We start from the raw sequence: 15891 nt of genomic DNA, 5'->3' as shown, positions 1-15891 counted from the left end.
AATGTCACCAGCATTACCAGCCTCCCACAGTTCCCTAAATGCATCAGGTACTCTAAACCTCTGTGCTTCTAACTTCCTTCTCCCCACTCCTGACCCTGTCCACTTCCCTGCTTCTGCATTATCTCCCTTCTATGTCTTTGTAAGCAACTTGACAGCTTGCATGGAGACTCACAGGAAGGCAAAAAACACACCACTGACATTCAACAGCAGCACCACGTTGAATGTGGCAGGAAGACTGGGTATGAACCAAGCATATCCAACTGGATGTTGGGTTGGGGACTTCAAGTCATTGGAGAACTCCATGGCTTGGCCTCCTTTTCCCAGCAAAATAAAGCCACCAGTGACTTCTTCTGAGTTGCCACTCAGAGTGCTGTGACAACAGCAGGAAAGGAAAAAAGTATCAAAGGAACATCACAGAGTTTCCAGAATGGGGGCTCTGGCTGCTTCCTGTGCCCTCTGATATCAACCCTCCCCTGCCCTCACATACACACTTGTAGACTTGGACATCCTGCTCTTACAATGGTGGTTTTGTTGCAGCTTGTGAGGATGGGATGTGGTTTGTCTCACAAAGGTTCATAGGCTGGAGGCTTTGTTCTCAATGTGGCAGTGTTGAGGGGGTAGAACCTGCAAGAGGTGGGGCCTAGTAGGAGGTAATTGTGCCACTGGGGATGAGGCCCTTGGAGGGAGTAATGGACTTCTCATGGGCCCCCATTAGTTCCTGTGAGAGGGGGTTGTTCTAAAAAGAACAAGACTCATCCTCCCCAGTTTCTGGCTATGCAGTCCTCCCACCATGTTGCCATTCACCACGTTGTGATGACCCTCATCAAAGTTCAGTTGCAGGGGCTGCCAAATGTTGGACTCTGAGCTAAATAAACCTCATCTCTTTACAGAATACCCATGCCTGGTTATTTTGTTAGAGCAATAGGAAGCTGACTAATACAGAATCTCTGGGGAGATGTCATGGAGAGGAGTCGGCTGATTCTTATCCCCCTTTTGGGCCCAGTGCTAATTGAAGCAGGCAGTGCTCATTGCTCATCCCATCTCCTCTTCTTCCTTTTTGTTCAGACGGAGTTCCAGTTTGGGGAAGGAGGTAGCAATCTACCAACTAAATATCTTAGTTTCCCTCATTTCTGGGGTGGAAAACTATCACAATTTCAGAATTTCACAATTCTGGTGAAAAGGATGTGTGCAAATGTCTATTGAGGATTTCTGGAGAAGCTTTTGCATTTTCAATAAAAGGGAAGATGATGCAGTTGGCAGAGATCTGCCCCCCCCCCTTTCCTTCTGTCTTGAGGCTAGACCTGCTGACTGGAGTGCCACTTGGAAGTGCCACCCTTGAGGCAACAAGTCATGCTACCCAGACACTCCTTGGGATATTGTTGATTCCCTGTCCTGTCCCTCAACTGCCTCCCCATGAGCTGCATATTTTGAGAAAATAATTGTGTTTCTTTTATACTGACATGTGTCATTGTATTGGCCACGGAGCACCTAAAACTCTGTGTTTGGCAGATTCTTCCCACCATAAGACTTGGTGAGGGACAGAAATCATCTTCCCATCCCAACTGGAGCTGAAAATGGCCACTTCTGGTTTCTCTCTCACAATGATTACAGAAACCTGTGATCCAGGTGACATCAATTTCACTCTAGAACTGCTACCACTGACTGACTGAGAAGTCTGTGCTGAGATGCAGCAAACTGCACAGTTGTCTAAAGCCCATATGTAGTGACCCCCTTTTTCTGGATGGGAATTGGACCCAGGGGCACTGAGCTACATCTCCAGCCCTTTATATTTTGAGACATGGTCTCAAAACATTGCTGAAGCTTGCTTTCAACTTCCAATCCTCCTGCCTCAGCCTCCGAAGCCTGTGGGTTTATAGGGATGTGCCACCACCGTGCCTGGCCAAGGAAAATTAAATTGATGAAAGATAGATCAGGGCTGGTGGCATTGAGACCAGGGCAAAACGACAGTCAGTGTAGATAAAGAAGGATTGGGTCAGAAGGATGGAGACTCTTTCAAAAGCAAATAAAATGCGAATATCTCCAGAGCACTTCCCGCTCCTCCATCCTGTTGCAAAAGTTACCTGCATCCAGGGAATTGTTTATCCCAGAAAGGAGTTGTTAATGAGTACCAGCTCAGTTGTTCCCTTCCTGACATATGTAAAACAGGGTGTACCTGCTGGACAGCTCCCTTCCCACCTTTTGGCCACATAGGCAGGATGGAAGTGGAGGGATTTGACAAGAAAGAAAAATCTGAAATCTATTAAAGGTGCAAGACATCCCCACTCCCTTGAGTACCAGCTCTGAATCCCCTCCTCTCCAGAGAACTCAATCTCTCTCTCTCTCTCCCCCCCTCCCCCCACCCGTGTGTGTGTGGGGGGGGGCGGGGAAAGGGTGTTCTATCCTTTAAATAAAACTTTTTACTCTTGCCTTAGTGTTTCTTGGGTGTTAATCTTCAACACAGGATAAGCTCCTCCTCACCCCACTTCTTTCAGAGATGCACCTTTCTTTCTGGAAGACAATAATGGGCACATGTCAGCTAATTAAATGCAGTTATTGCAAGCCACAGTTCTACCAGACTCAGGTGACAGGATTCATGACCTATGTGGCTCCTAACCACCTGTCCTGTCAGGCATGTTGGCTTCTGGCAAAGCCATTTCTCATCATTGTACCCAGGCTTGTAGCATGTGTGGTATGAGTATACAGTGTCTCTAATCCCATCTGCCTTCGGATGTTGTGGAGATGAACAAAGGGCTGGTGTAAGCAAAAATAACCAAAACGGTTTGCCACTTTAATTAAAGCACAAATTACTGGGGCGGGCACAGACTCATGGATTAGCTATGCCTTTTATTCAGTAGCAGAGTCAGGCATCAGAGAAGCCCAATTTCTGAGTAGAAAATGGAACCTCAGTTACAGAAGGAGTGTGGGATTTTTGTATGTTACACAGTCAAATGACTTATCTTTTCAACAGAATGTGTCACTTTGGTCATTCAGAAAAGAGATTGAGAAAAATTGAAATTTGTTTTTATTGGGCAAGGGGGGAAGGCCCAGAGTTGATCTTTTCCCCCAGGGGATCACTGTACTGTCACTGGGAAAGGATTCATATCTGGCTTATTCCTCTGAGGCCTATTGTTAACTCAGAGCTTCACTATTTGATTTTCTCCTTCCAGGACTCATCAGCAATAGGAAAGGGTGAAAGTCTAGTGTTGAGGGCCGCGCACCCTGGTGGCGGCCGCTCCTTGGCTCCCACTCCTTGGCTCCTGCGTCCTCCTCTGTGTCCCCGCCTCCCCTCGCGGTGGCCTACCGGGTCTCCACCTCCCTCTGCAGCCCCTGCGGGCGGCTAGGTCCCAGATGCCGCGTGCGAGCCGGGACGGGGATCCACGCTGCCCATGACGCCTCCTCCGGGCCCTGGCTGAGGCGAGAGTGGGCCTGGTCCACAGGCAGCGGAGGAAGGAACAATCCACACTGAGAAGGCAAGATAGAGAGGCCGGGCTCCACCCTCTCAGCTGATTGGCTCCTCTGCGGTGACGCTCATTGGGCTGTTTCCCCGCCCTTTCAGACCACGGAGCTGCTCATTGGGGGCTCTTTTGGCTCCGCCCACGCGACCCAGCCAATCTGCCTCAAGAGCGGGAAAATTGAAAATGACCTAAGAGTTCCAGTTGAATGTGCTCACCGGAAGTGTCTTAGGTGGCAGTTGGGCTCTCAGGGAATTCCTGGAGAGCTCACATGGTGCAGCATGGGTGCTAAAAATAAAGTTTGTTCCTGCTTGACAAGTGGCTCCTGAACTGTGCCCAGCCAGACTGCGGCAGTCCACAGTGGTGTCACATATCCACCTCCTCTCTTCAAGACCCATTGTCACTGGGAAGGGATGAATGTTTTGCCTTCTTCCAAAGTTATGGGCCAGGCTATATGGGCTGTGACCAAACAGACTCCATTTTACCCTGAGACTCCATGTCATGAAAGAAGTGCTTCTCCCATGAGAAAACTCCACCTCTGCTGTCTTGATCCTGTAGCACTCCTTGCTTAGAAACACAAATATTTCTGTTCTTTTGCAATGTCAAATTGTTCTCCTTTGGGTTCCCATTTTTCGTGGACAATCTACCCTCTCAGAGAATGCTTGTCTAGACATTAGTAACCATTTTTCACTTGTACCCAACCAGGGTCCCCCTTCTACTTATGCTTTTAGATATCATGATGCTTGTTTATGATTTTGAATTATAGCTACAGCCACTTATGATTAATGTACTGGCATGGTTTATTTATGGTATAAAAAGTATACTCAAACCCCTGGAGGGGGTCAAAGGGTATAGAATTGCAGTGTGGCTTTTCACCCAGCACTGGTAGATCCGGACAGCCAGTTGATGATTGAAGATGCTTTAAGATCCATTCAGTAATTTATTGCAAACTCTCTACAACACCTCCCTCTTTCCTCCCAGGTCACATTATCTTGGGGGCTGTCATTTTCCGTATCTTTCAGTTGATACAAATGCGAGATTCTGGCTAGGGTCACTTCCCAGTGAAACTAAAAGGTTTCTCCCCCAGCTCCTGACCCAATCCCATTTTGGGGTATCCTGTGGTGAGTAATGGATGAAAAGGTGCTCTGCAAAAGCCCCAATGACACACTTCCGGATGAGCCCAACTCTATTCTCCCACGTTCATTCCTCCTGAGCATTCCTCTCCCCTCTCTGACCAAACTCTACCCATTGAGAGAGGGGCATTACCTGGAATGGTTCCTCAGGAAATGGCTGGGTTCCCTTTGTTTGCTTATGAAGCCTTTATAAACCTGTAAGGATTCTACCTACTGTTGTTTCTGTGCTCCATTGAGTTTCTTTGACTGCACAAGGGAGGCATTTTCAATTCACCCCTTCTGCAAAAGTTAAGCATCTAAAAACCATTAGCTGTCCTCCTTACCCTCCAGAGATTCCTTTGGCTCACAGAGTAGAGAAATATGTGCCGCAAGGGTCATTTTTTTCCAGTGGGTTATCACATTTGGACATTTATAGTGACAGGAGAGGTCAGTCATGCCTCTAAGTCTGAACTCTCCAGAGTCTTGGCATAAGGCAAAAACAAAGACCCTTGTTCATTCAGCCAAATGATGCCAGCAATCTATTTGGCAGAACCATGGGGTGAGATACAGTTTTGCTGCCCATCAGAAGCTCATAGGGAGATGTTTCTAAAGAAAAAACATGACTTTTCTCTGGCCTGGGCACCTGAGTTATGTTTCCTCCAAAAGCAGGGTTGGAAACTGCTGGACACTAGAGGCTCTGGGAGCTGGATGCTCAACAAGTGCCTCATTTTCTTCTGCTGCCAGGCCCAGGAAATGACCTAATTTTCACATTTGGATAAAGGAGATGTCTCACATCCAACCTCGCCTGGTTACCAACAGGAGTAATGAAAATTGGTCTCCAAAGGAAACAGAAACTATAGGACCACACCTTAAGAGACTGATTTTACCAAAGGGGAAAAAATGGTGAAAATGTCCTGTGTATGAGGTTTTGCCTCTTAAGCTCAGAATAGTAGCCCACAGCTTTGGACACAATTCAAATTGCCTGTTGAAAGCAAGGCAGTGATCCCTCTATTTGAGACTGTGGAGGCAGCCCTGAGGGTCTCTGAATTGCCTTGAAGACCATTTTTCCTTTGTCCTGAATAACAGTGTACATTCTTCATCAAATAGCTCTATGGTTCATTCCTGTAAAATCCAAAGCTGACCACTGACTGCCTTCATTCCTTCCCCTCTCCTTCCCCTTCAGTTCAAGCAGCAGTTTCCCACCTAGGATAACTGAGTCAATCTGTGATTCACATCAAATAAAGCTCCCTATCAAATGGTCACTTGGCCACACCCTTAAGGTTCCATTTTCCACCTTGTGGAGAGGCTGTGAATTTCCATTTCTTTAAGTTCTGCTTTCTTTTTGTTTAACAGTTCTGCCCTAAAGTCAATTCTCTCATGGCATTTTACTATTAGCCAATAAAAGGAGCCAGACCATTCCTTCAACACTTTGCTTAGCAATTTTCTCAACCAAATATCTAACTTTATGGCTCTCATTCTACCTTCCACCAAACACTAAGATACAAACATGATTTATAATATTGCCACTCTATAACAAGGACCACCTGTCCATGTTTCCAATAACATGTTCCTCATTTGCATCTGAGACCTCCTCGGAAGTGTCTACTGCCCAGATTTTCTCATGATTCCTTAAGTATTCTCTAAGACCACTCCTTCTCTGCAGTTCTCCTCTTTTCTTCTGAGCCTTCATCAGATTTGCTTTCAACAATCCCTTCAATGTCATATCATCTTTTTTCTATTTCCTTCTTTCCTTCCTCTCCAAGTAGAGGGGTTCTTCAGAGGGGTAACAAGAGGGCACCCAGGCTTGGACTCATTCCTCTTTCTCCAACTCATTCCTTGAATAAATGGTTTGTACCATCAGGGCCCAAATCTTATTTATATATAACCTTTGACAAAATATGTTTGTATGTATGTACATACACATCACTATGTGGAGAGACCTTACTTACATAGACCTCTTGAATGCGTAAATCTGAGAATATATTTTTTTAAGAAACACATTGTGCACTGTGTATTTATTTTGAATTGAACTCTGTATTAATCCAACAACTTTATAATGTAGACTTTTTACATGGTTCTTTGAAGAAAGTTTTACCATTCTTTTTAAAGGCCCAACATAAGAAGTTCACATACATATTTTGAAAACATGGTATAGGTAGATTGTAGATAAATAGATATATGATAGAAAGAGAACCAGTCCAAATTCATGGCCTTTCTGCCTGAACTGTTATATATAAAACAGAATGACTGCCAATTAGTTCAAAGAGCCATAATACAGTTTGCCAGCCACTCTCTTTCATTTGTGTATTTGAAAATGCTAAGCCCCTTTACTGAACAAAATGACTTTTCCTGCTTGATTTGCCTGGAAAACTCAAACTTATCAAAAAGTTGCAATTGTTTTAACTGACTGCTTCCTGTGAGTTCCCTAACATGCTCAAGCTTGGCCAGTGTTAGAAAGTTAGTTAGGGTGACCAATTACTTAGAAAATCAACCCAGGCCACAGTCATACCAGACAAAAATATCATAACATAATATAAACATTATTACTTTAATATAAAAAGATAAAATAGAGGTTTATTTGAAATTATTTATTACTCTATATTATTTGCTTTTCTGTTGAAAAATGTTATTATTTAAGCAAAAGAACAACAATATAAACAGTGGCAATTTGTAGTAATTCATAGTAGCAATCAATGTGTGTGAGAATGATATAGCATTCTTAGAATATTTCTATTCTCTAATACAGTAATTAATTTTAACTCTGTGTATGAAATATGATATTTAAATGTTACTGACCATAATAATATATTCTGAAGATGAAGGCATTTAAAAAAGGGGGACATAGCAGGTGGGGATATAGCTCAGTTGGTAGAGTGCTTGCCTCACATGCACAAGGCCCTGAGTTTAATCCCTAGCACAATTAAAAACATAAAAGAGAAAGAGAACATAAATACAATTGGACCAGTTGAAGAGTTACCTGTGTTCATTAAAAATAACATGCTTCTTTCTGTCCCTCATGACCCAATAATATATTTTATATGTTTCCTGTTTTCTTTTCCAATATTATTTCTCAAAACTCCCTTCAACCTTTAGGATATCCTTCTTTCCTTTCATGTAGTGGTAAAGCTAAAGACAGCCAAATATAAAATTTGCTTTGGCTTATACCTCTGCTCTTCCCAAACCAGTTTAATGTGATGACATCAAGATAAATATCTTCTCAGAAAGTGTTTGAGCATGAAGTAGTTGGAAGAGCAGACATTTTTGCCTTCAGATGTTTGAAATTTCCAACCCCCAAGCAGTGCCCATTCACCTAGTACCTACAGGTTTGTTTGGGGAGCCCAGGTGTTTGTTGTTCCTCTTGATATTTGACCAGAAACAATGATGGCCATCTTACAAGGTGCACATCTAAGGAGATGCACATTTCTGTAAAGTCAAATCTTTAATTCAATACTTTAATTCAATACATTGTGAGAAAACTGAAAAATGACCAAAGCTTTCATTATGAAAACCTTCAATATCACAGCAAGCAAAACATACCCTTTCCAGCAGGGTTATATACATGGTATGCAGGATTGTTAGCAGGTAAGATCTTTTCATTTTCTTTGTAAAGAAGTTTATAGACAGAACAGAGTTTGCCAAAATTACACGCGCTGTTTGCAAATACATGCGTGCAAGAGTGAAGATGCTTATGTTTAGATAAAATAGCAACAATCTTTGGTTTTCTTCAATTTTATTAAAATTTTCATAGAAACCAAGAAGTTGGTTCTTTCTTTCTCTCCCAGCCCCTTCAGTAGCCACACTAACTCTCCCCTGCCCAGGCCTGGCCCCTGGCTCTAATCACTCCACCTCCTGCTTCCTAGGTAAGGGAGAAGACATGGGGCACTCAACTCCTCCTCATCCCCATGTGTGCTCCCGTGCATTCTTTGTGCCCTCATTCTTTCTGCAAAACATGCTGTTTGGATACAGGACTGGAGGAGGCAAGCAAAGCACTTGTAGCTCAGTGGTAGAGTGCTTGCCTAGCACATATGAGGCACTGGGTTTGATCCTTAGCACCACATATAAATGAATAAAATAAAGATCCATTGACAACTAAAAAAAAAGTTTAAAAAAAAGTCTTTTTTTAAAAAAGCATGAAAGAACATAATTCTCAATGTATTCTTTAAATATAGTATTTTTAATTGAAGTTAATAGTAAAAATTATCAGCATTTTAAATAAAGCAGGGTCCAATTCTGCATGTACACAGCCCTCTCTCCATCCTGATTACTGTAGCTCTACCTGAGTACTTACTGAGTGCTTCTAACTAGTAGATAATCTTGATTGTGCATTCATATCTACATCTGAAACAGTTTTACCAAACAATATTTACCCTTACTATTTATCCTATATAGTTTCCAGTATCCCTCCCCATCCCCCAATTCTGGTGGCAACTCACTATGTGGATTCCATGAACAATTAATTAGTGAAGACCTGTAATTTGAAGAAAATACCAGTAGAGGGATCCACAGTTCTATCCTTAACTTGATACTTGGCAAAACAAAAGTAAATCCCCAAATTCCAGATAAGTAGGTGATATAATCCAAAAGCATGACTAGTGGATTATAATTGGGGGATATTATATGACTATCAAAAAAAACCTATGTCATTTAATCATCAATGTGACTCCAGATTTCTCCTTTTTAGGGAAGTATAATGAAACGTGCTTATTTAAATGTGTCTCTAGCTCCTCTATGTAAATGCACTCAAATTTAGGTCTCTTATTCTAGTCTGAATACACAGTCTCATCTGTATTAGGAAGCAGGACTACTGTTCTAACTAAGTAAAAATTTCCAATTAAAAAAAAGAATTTACTTTAAAACATTAGAAGCTACTGGACTAATCTCAGACCTCATTAGTGGCTGAGGAAGGTAAGGGACTGTCCCAGGCCAAACAGCTAGTTACCAGTGCAGTCTTTTCATTTGTCTATCCAGGGACAACTGGGTGTGCTCTGAAGCCCCTGTGACCTGGAACCTACATCCTCCAGGTCCATAATCCCACTCCTTAGGCTCCAAGGGCTTCAGCTTCAGGGCCAGCCCAACATCGGGGGCTTCCCCCAACACATGTGCAACCACAGACTCCCATGTTTCAAAGCTCAATCAATACTCCTTACCTTCTGTAAGGGTGCAGACTTGCCACACCTTGGGAGGGCCTGAGTTGCAGACCTGGGCCCAAGGAGGTCTTTAACATGTTACGTTGGCCCCCAGGTGGTGCCCTGCTCCACCTGAAGGCACACAGCCTCTGACATGTACCTGGGAAGCAACAGGACAAATGCAAGGAGTCACTACCCACCTTGGCCTCGTCTTGCTGACCACTCTCACCCCTCAGCTGGAAAGCACAGAGCCCAGGGCTCTCATCCAGGAGCCTTATCCAGCCTGCAATTCCCCTCTACCACATTTTGTGGGGCAAGAATCTAAAACACCAAGGAAGAGTGAAATTCCCAGAAACTCCCAGAGTGCCCTGTTGAAAACCCCAAAGCAAAGGAACAGGAAGTGTTAAGGCTTGGGAGCTGGGGACAGGGACCAGGGAAATAGACCCAGCTTTACTCCACACCACCAGCCCCAGGGTCCACCACTTGAGCCCTTGGTTTACCAACTCACTTGGGTCCCAAGGGTGTGCATAGAATGAATAAACAGTTTCTTCTGCAGCCCTCATCATATGGGTTATCATGCTAGAGGGAGATGAGGAAGGGAAGAGGAGCTCAGAATCAGCAGGACTGGGCAAGACCATCTCCCAGTGACCCTCGCTAAGTTGGTCAGTTAAGCCAGGGCTCAACCTGGGCCCAGGGCAAGGCTCCAAGAGTGACCCAGGGCCTCCTGCCTTCCCAGGCTCCTAGGAAGGGTGACCTCCCTCAATGCACTTGTGAGCAGCTCTCCCTAGACAGTGCTGACCCAGCACCCACCTCTCCTGCCTTCTGAGAGCTCCTCATCCCCTCGTGCTTCCCTTTGAAGGATCCTTGCCCTGTCTCCATTGGCCATACCTGTCCAATCACTTCTCCTTCCAGGTACCTTTTAAGATCTTTCCAGTGCTGTTCTGCTCAACTGATCCAATGGTGTTGTCACCACCCTGCTCCCACTTTGCTCTTTTATCTCTTAATTTTTTCCTAAAAAATCTACCTTCATTGAATTTAACTATCTGGGAGACTAGTGGCAGCAGGGGATGCCAAGACATATTTCCCTAGCCAAATATCAGATTTTCCAGGAAAACCTTTGTTGAAGACCTTCAGTACACAAAGCAGGAAAGGTCAACCTCAAAGGTCATGTCCTTCCCTGGACACTGTCTTCTCCTCTCCCTTATTCTACTTTCTCTTTCCCCTGAGTTCATCATCACCCTTGACCCCTCCTCCTTCCAGACCAGGTGGAGTTTCAATCCAACTTCATGAGCTTTAGGTAGCAAATACTCTGTTATAATGGCAAGTGGCCCAGCAGCACCTCTATCCAGTACCTCTATCCAACACTCTTCTCCACTGAAGGAAAGACGATCCCACATCAGAACAGCTCTGGAATATGTCCAAAAAGCAATATGAATCATTGTTCTCTATGAGGTTCTACCTCCTTTATGGTGTTCACAGCACTTAAGAAATGAATACACCACCAGGTGCAGTGGTGCACAGAGAATCCCAGGGACTTGGGATTCTGAGGCTGATGGATCGCAAGTTCAAAGCCAGTCTCAACAACTTAGTAAGGCCCTCAACAATTTAGTGACACCCTATCTCAAAACAAAATATAGCAAGGATTAGGGATGCCGCTTTGGTGGTAAAGCACCCCTGGGTTCAATCCCTAGTACCAGAAGAAATAAATTAATGTCAGAGTATTAAAAAGTTGCAGAATTTTTAAATTTAGAGAAAGAATGTTTGATTAGATATATATCATGCATAGGAAATATTGATTGTACATAAGGTATACAAAATGCTTAAGGAATGATAATTAATAAATTTCTAAGAACTGAGCAGTAAATTTTAATACCTTCCTCTCCCCACATGGAACCCTATCACACACAACTGGAATCCAACAGCTCTGAGGCACCCAGACCAGCCTCTCCCACTGGCTCCACTCCTGGGGCTCCTGCTCCAATTGTGTGTCTCAAACACCCTCACACTCCACAGGACCAAAATCCAGCAGCATCTTCTTCTTGCCCCATCTTCTGACCAACTTCCTGTTGCCTCTCCTTCTTCCCCTTATCCTGGGGGATCAGGGCACCAGGCTTCTCTCTGTTCCTTTCTCTCTTTCCTTCTATCCACAAATGTTGATTCTTCTGTTTGTGGCTTCACTCATTGATTCAGATGTCTTCTCTTTGTGTGCTGGGGATTGAAGAATTCAGGGCGTTGCACATGCTAGGCACACACTCTACCACTGAGATGCACCCCCATCAGAAATATTGCAGGGCATTAAAAATGCTTCTGTCCATCCAGGCATGGTGGCACACACCTGTAATCCCAGTGAATTGGGACACTGAGGCAGGTTTGAGACCAGCCTCAGCAAATTAGCGAGACCCTGATTTACAATAAAAAGTAGCAGGACTGGGGATGTAGGTCAGTGGTAAAGTGCCTCAGGGTTCATTACTGAGTAGCAAAATAATAAAACCCAGTCACTGCACTGGGGATGGAACACACCCTGCAAACAGCATGGCCAGCCTACTTTCAGTGGTGAGGGCAGCTGCAACACAAGGCCCTGAGCACCATGGGGAGTGGCCAGGGTAGAGCAGAGAGAGGGTATCATGGGAACCATGTAGGCAACCCAGCTCACAGCACACATGTACATGAAGAGGAGAAGTCCAGAGAGTTAAGTGCTGAGATAGCTACTTCTGGTTTCAGAGGCTGTGTGCAGTCAAGAAAGAGTAGTCTGAAGATGTCTGCTGGCTTTGGCCATTAATGAGAGCATCATCCTGACAGCAAGGGCTGGGTGGACTTGGGCAAGGAAGTGAAGGGTGAGCTAGTGAACAAAGTCAACTCTTTCAGGAAATAAGGCCCAGAAGGTACAACAGGTGGAGTGGAGGCCTGGGATGTCATGGGTGGGATTTGTATGGCTTTTAAGAAGAGGCACAAACATGTGTAGATGACCATGGGAAGGAATGGTAGTAATAGTAACAGCAGCACATAGGTCACTTCTTGGTACCAGCCACTGTTCTATGTGGTTTACATGAATTAACCCAAAATTCCCTGTTTTACAGCTAAGGAAATTGAGTGACCAGGGGCTAAATAGCATACCCAAGGTCTCCCTGCTGGTCAGTTCTACAGCTGGGATTTGAACTTACTTGGTCTTCACCAGAGTCTTTGCCACCAACCACCAAACAAGTGACTCCAGGAGGAGTTGCAGTCAGGGAATGGAGTATGTTGGGGTAAAAGTTGGAGCAAGAGATCAGTGCCTGAAATGGGTGCTGCAGGTAATGGAAAGGAGCCATGTCTGAAGAATCCCAGAGTACAGACCGCATTTAGGTTCCTTGAGACTTGGGGACACTGGACTTGGAGGGCCTCACTCTGAGCAGAGGAGGAAGGGCAATGGCGTATAGCCTAACCTGGGACTGGAAGAACCACAGGATGGGGGAAGGGTAAAATCTGCCAGGCAAATTCAATGGTGATACTAGAAGCTGGAGAGAGGAGAAGACAGGCAGACCACAGGGCTGAGAAATAAGGGCCAAGCAGAGGAGTCACAGGTGGGAGGGAACCACATATGGCAGTGGTGGGCTGGTGACTAAATGGATGGGAGGTGATGAGCAGACAGGCTCCTCTGTTGTTCAGCTGTCTCCGGGTCTTCAGCTTCCCCTCCCCCACTGATGCTGCCCACCAGTCTTCCTGAAAGAGGCTTTAGTCAAGTGATTGCCATACTAAAGGAATCCCATGGCAGAGATGCCCACTCCTATCATTCCTAGTCAAAGCTCAAAGAAAAAGCAATAAATACACACAGATAGAGAAGAAAGCAATGAAAGTGTTCCTCACACAGGACATGAGGTTCCATTCAGAGTGAACAACAATGAATGCTGGGGAAGAAGCGCAGTGGTCCAGCACCCTGTCTCAATCCCCAGTGCTGGAAAAACAGCAACACTAAGGACTCCTGCTTTTTGAAAGATGCTATGAAGAAAATGAAATGACAAGCCATGAATTGCAAGAAAAGGTTTGCAAAACGTAGATCTGAATCCAGTATACAGAACTCCTGAAACTCAATAAGAAAATAACATATTATTTTGAAATGGGCAAAAGATTGGAGCAAAGATTTCTCCAACAATATACCCATGGATGAGAAGACATGAAAATATGCTCAACATCATTAGTCATTAGGAAAATACAGACTGGAGCCCTAGTGAGATACCATTACTCATTTATTAGCCAGGCTACAGTTTGAAAACAAGAAAGAATAGTAACAAATGACAGTGTCAAAAGTTAGTGAGGTTGTGGAGCAACTGGAATTCTCATTCATTGCTTTTTAGAAAGTAGAAACAGTGCAGTTGTTTCCCAAAAAGTCCCACATATGTTTACCTTATGACTCAGCAATGCCACCCTTAACAATTTATCCAACAGAAATGAAAACTTATGTCTGCATATCTGTGCACCAATGGTTATTGTAGGAGCTTTATTTGTAACTGCCCAAAACTGGCTGGGCACAGTGGCCAGTGCCTGTAGTCCCAGTGGCTTGGGAGGCAAAGGCAAAAGGGTGGCAAGTTCAAAGCCTCAGAAACTTAGTAGGTTAGTAACTTAACAAGGCCTTAAGCAACTTCATAAGAACCTTTCTCAAAATTTTAAAAATTTTTCAAAAAGAAAACATAAGGGTGCGGGGGGTGGGGGGGTCTGGAGTCTGGGAATGTTGCTCAGTGTTTAAGCACCTCTGCTTTCAATTGTTGGTACAAAAACAAAACAAAATAGACCAACAAAAACACTGCCAAAAACTAGATGCAAAGTAAAAATACTTCAATTTGTGAATATAAAAATCATCTGTAGGGAAATACAATACTACACAGAAACAAAAGACAATAAACTACTGATATGAGCAACTCCATAGATGAATCTGAAATGTATTGTGCTCAGTGAATGAAGCCAGACTAGAAAGCCCACAACACCATTTACGCATGATTCTGGAAAAAGAAAAACTACAAGGACTCAGGGACAGAGCATGACAACAGGAGATGAAAGGATTTTCTGGGGTAATGAAACTGGTTAACTTTGATCTTGGTGGAGAGTACATGATATCATTTGTCAAAATCCCTAACTATAGACTAAAAAGGGTGAATGTTACTGTTTGTAATTACCCTCAATAAATCACATTTTTACAAAATTTGACCATGGCTCCCAGGTTTCCACTACTTGAAAACTACATTCCACACTTGATGTTCTGGATCTTTCTAATCTGGACCCCCTTGGGGTCAACATCATGTCACCTTGTGCTTGAACTAGATCCATTTCTTCATCATTCTGTTAATACCCTACTTTTAGGTTTCTGGGCCTTTCTGCAAAATTGTACCTCTCACAGTCAAAGCCCTCCTGTCTCCTCTCCAAAAGCACACAGGACACAGAGAGTGGCATGTTCTACTCTACAGCGTGGGCTTCACCAAACTCCCAGTCTGTTACACCACTCAGGACTGACCCCGCTTCTCACAGTGTTCTGGGGTGTCTCCCAGTGTTATTCTAATTACAGGATGCTGATCAACACAAGTGCATGACATACTTACTCATCTCTACACCCATCCTTCTAATAACTGCCACCTAGCACATAGTAGGCTTTCAATGCAATGCACCCAGGAGGGAGAATGGCCACCAAGGTCCAGGGTCTAGAGATATCTGAGTTGCATCTTCAGAGGTGGTTCTGGAAGGACTCATTAAGCAACATCATGGCCAAGGGCAATGGAGAAAAAACACAAAGTGCCTAATTGCAGAGGTACAAGATGCCTTCACACAGTCAAGGACACACGCACTCAGACCTCTTAGCTTGTCCTCATAGGGTTGCCTGGCGGCACCCACAGCCACTCCCTTGAAGAACAACTGCAGGATGAGGGGTAGCAGGAGGGCCCCAGCAGGTACAGCCACTAGGATACTGTGCACAGGCTAAGAAGTGAAGCCATGGAATACCTCTTCCCTGGCCCCGCTTTTCTACCCAACTCCTCCCTCACTCCCTCCCACCCCAGCTGGCACCGCCCACACACTCTCCCTCCCTGGACTGGACAGTTAGTCCAGTACACCCCAGTGAAACCTCAGTCCACCACACTATCCACCACATGTCCCTTTTGAACTTTTATTACCCTATTCTGTGGCCCCCCTAGATTCTTAACTCCACAGGCATCCTACCTGGCTCATGTCACTGACCCC

General features: G+C 44.4%; 1 long non-coding RNA gene and 1 pseudogene across 1 annotated transcript; both read right to left on the bottom strand.

The window, feature by feature from the left end:
- The window catches only part of LOC107149509, a 2254-nt pseudogene extending 1951 nt beyond the window's left edge, over window positions 1-303 (bottom strand).
- Window positions 304-9711: 9408 nt separating this feature from the next.
- Window positions 9712-10445, bottom strand: LOC125620075. Its single transcript, XR_007351660.1, has 2 exons — window positions 10199-10445; window positions 9712-9850 (listed from the first exon to the last, which is right to left on the bottom strand). It is a non-coding gene; the product is annotated as an uncharacterized LOC125620075 (long non-coding RNA).
- Between the last annotated feature and the right edge of the window lie 5446 nt (window positions 10446-15891).

This window comes from Marmota marmota, unplaced genomic scaffold, assembly GCF_001458135.2.
Source record: "Marmota marmota marmota unplaced genomic scaffold, marMar, whole genome shotgun sequence".
NCBI classification, from domain to species: Eukaryota; Metazoa; Chordata; class Mammalia; order Rodentia; family Sciuridae; genus Marmota; species Marmota marmota.
This window is presented reverse-complemented; position numbering and strand designations above follow the sequence as displayed.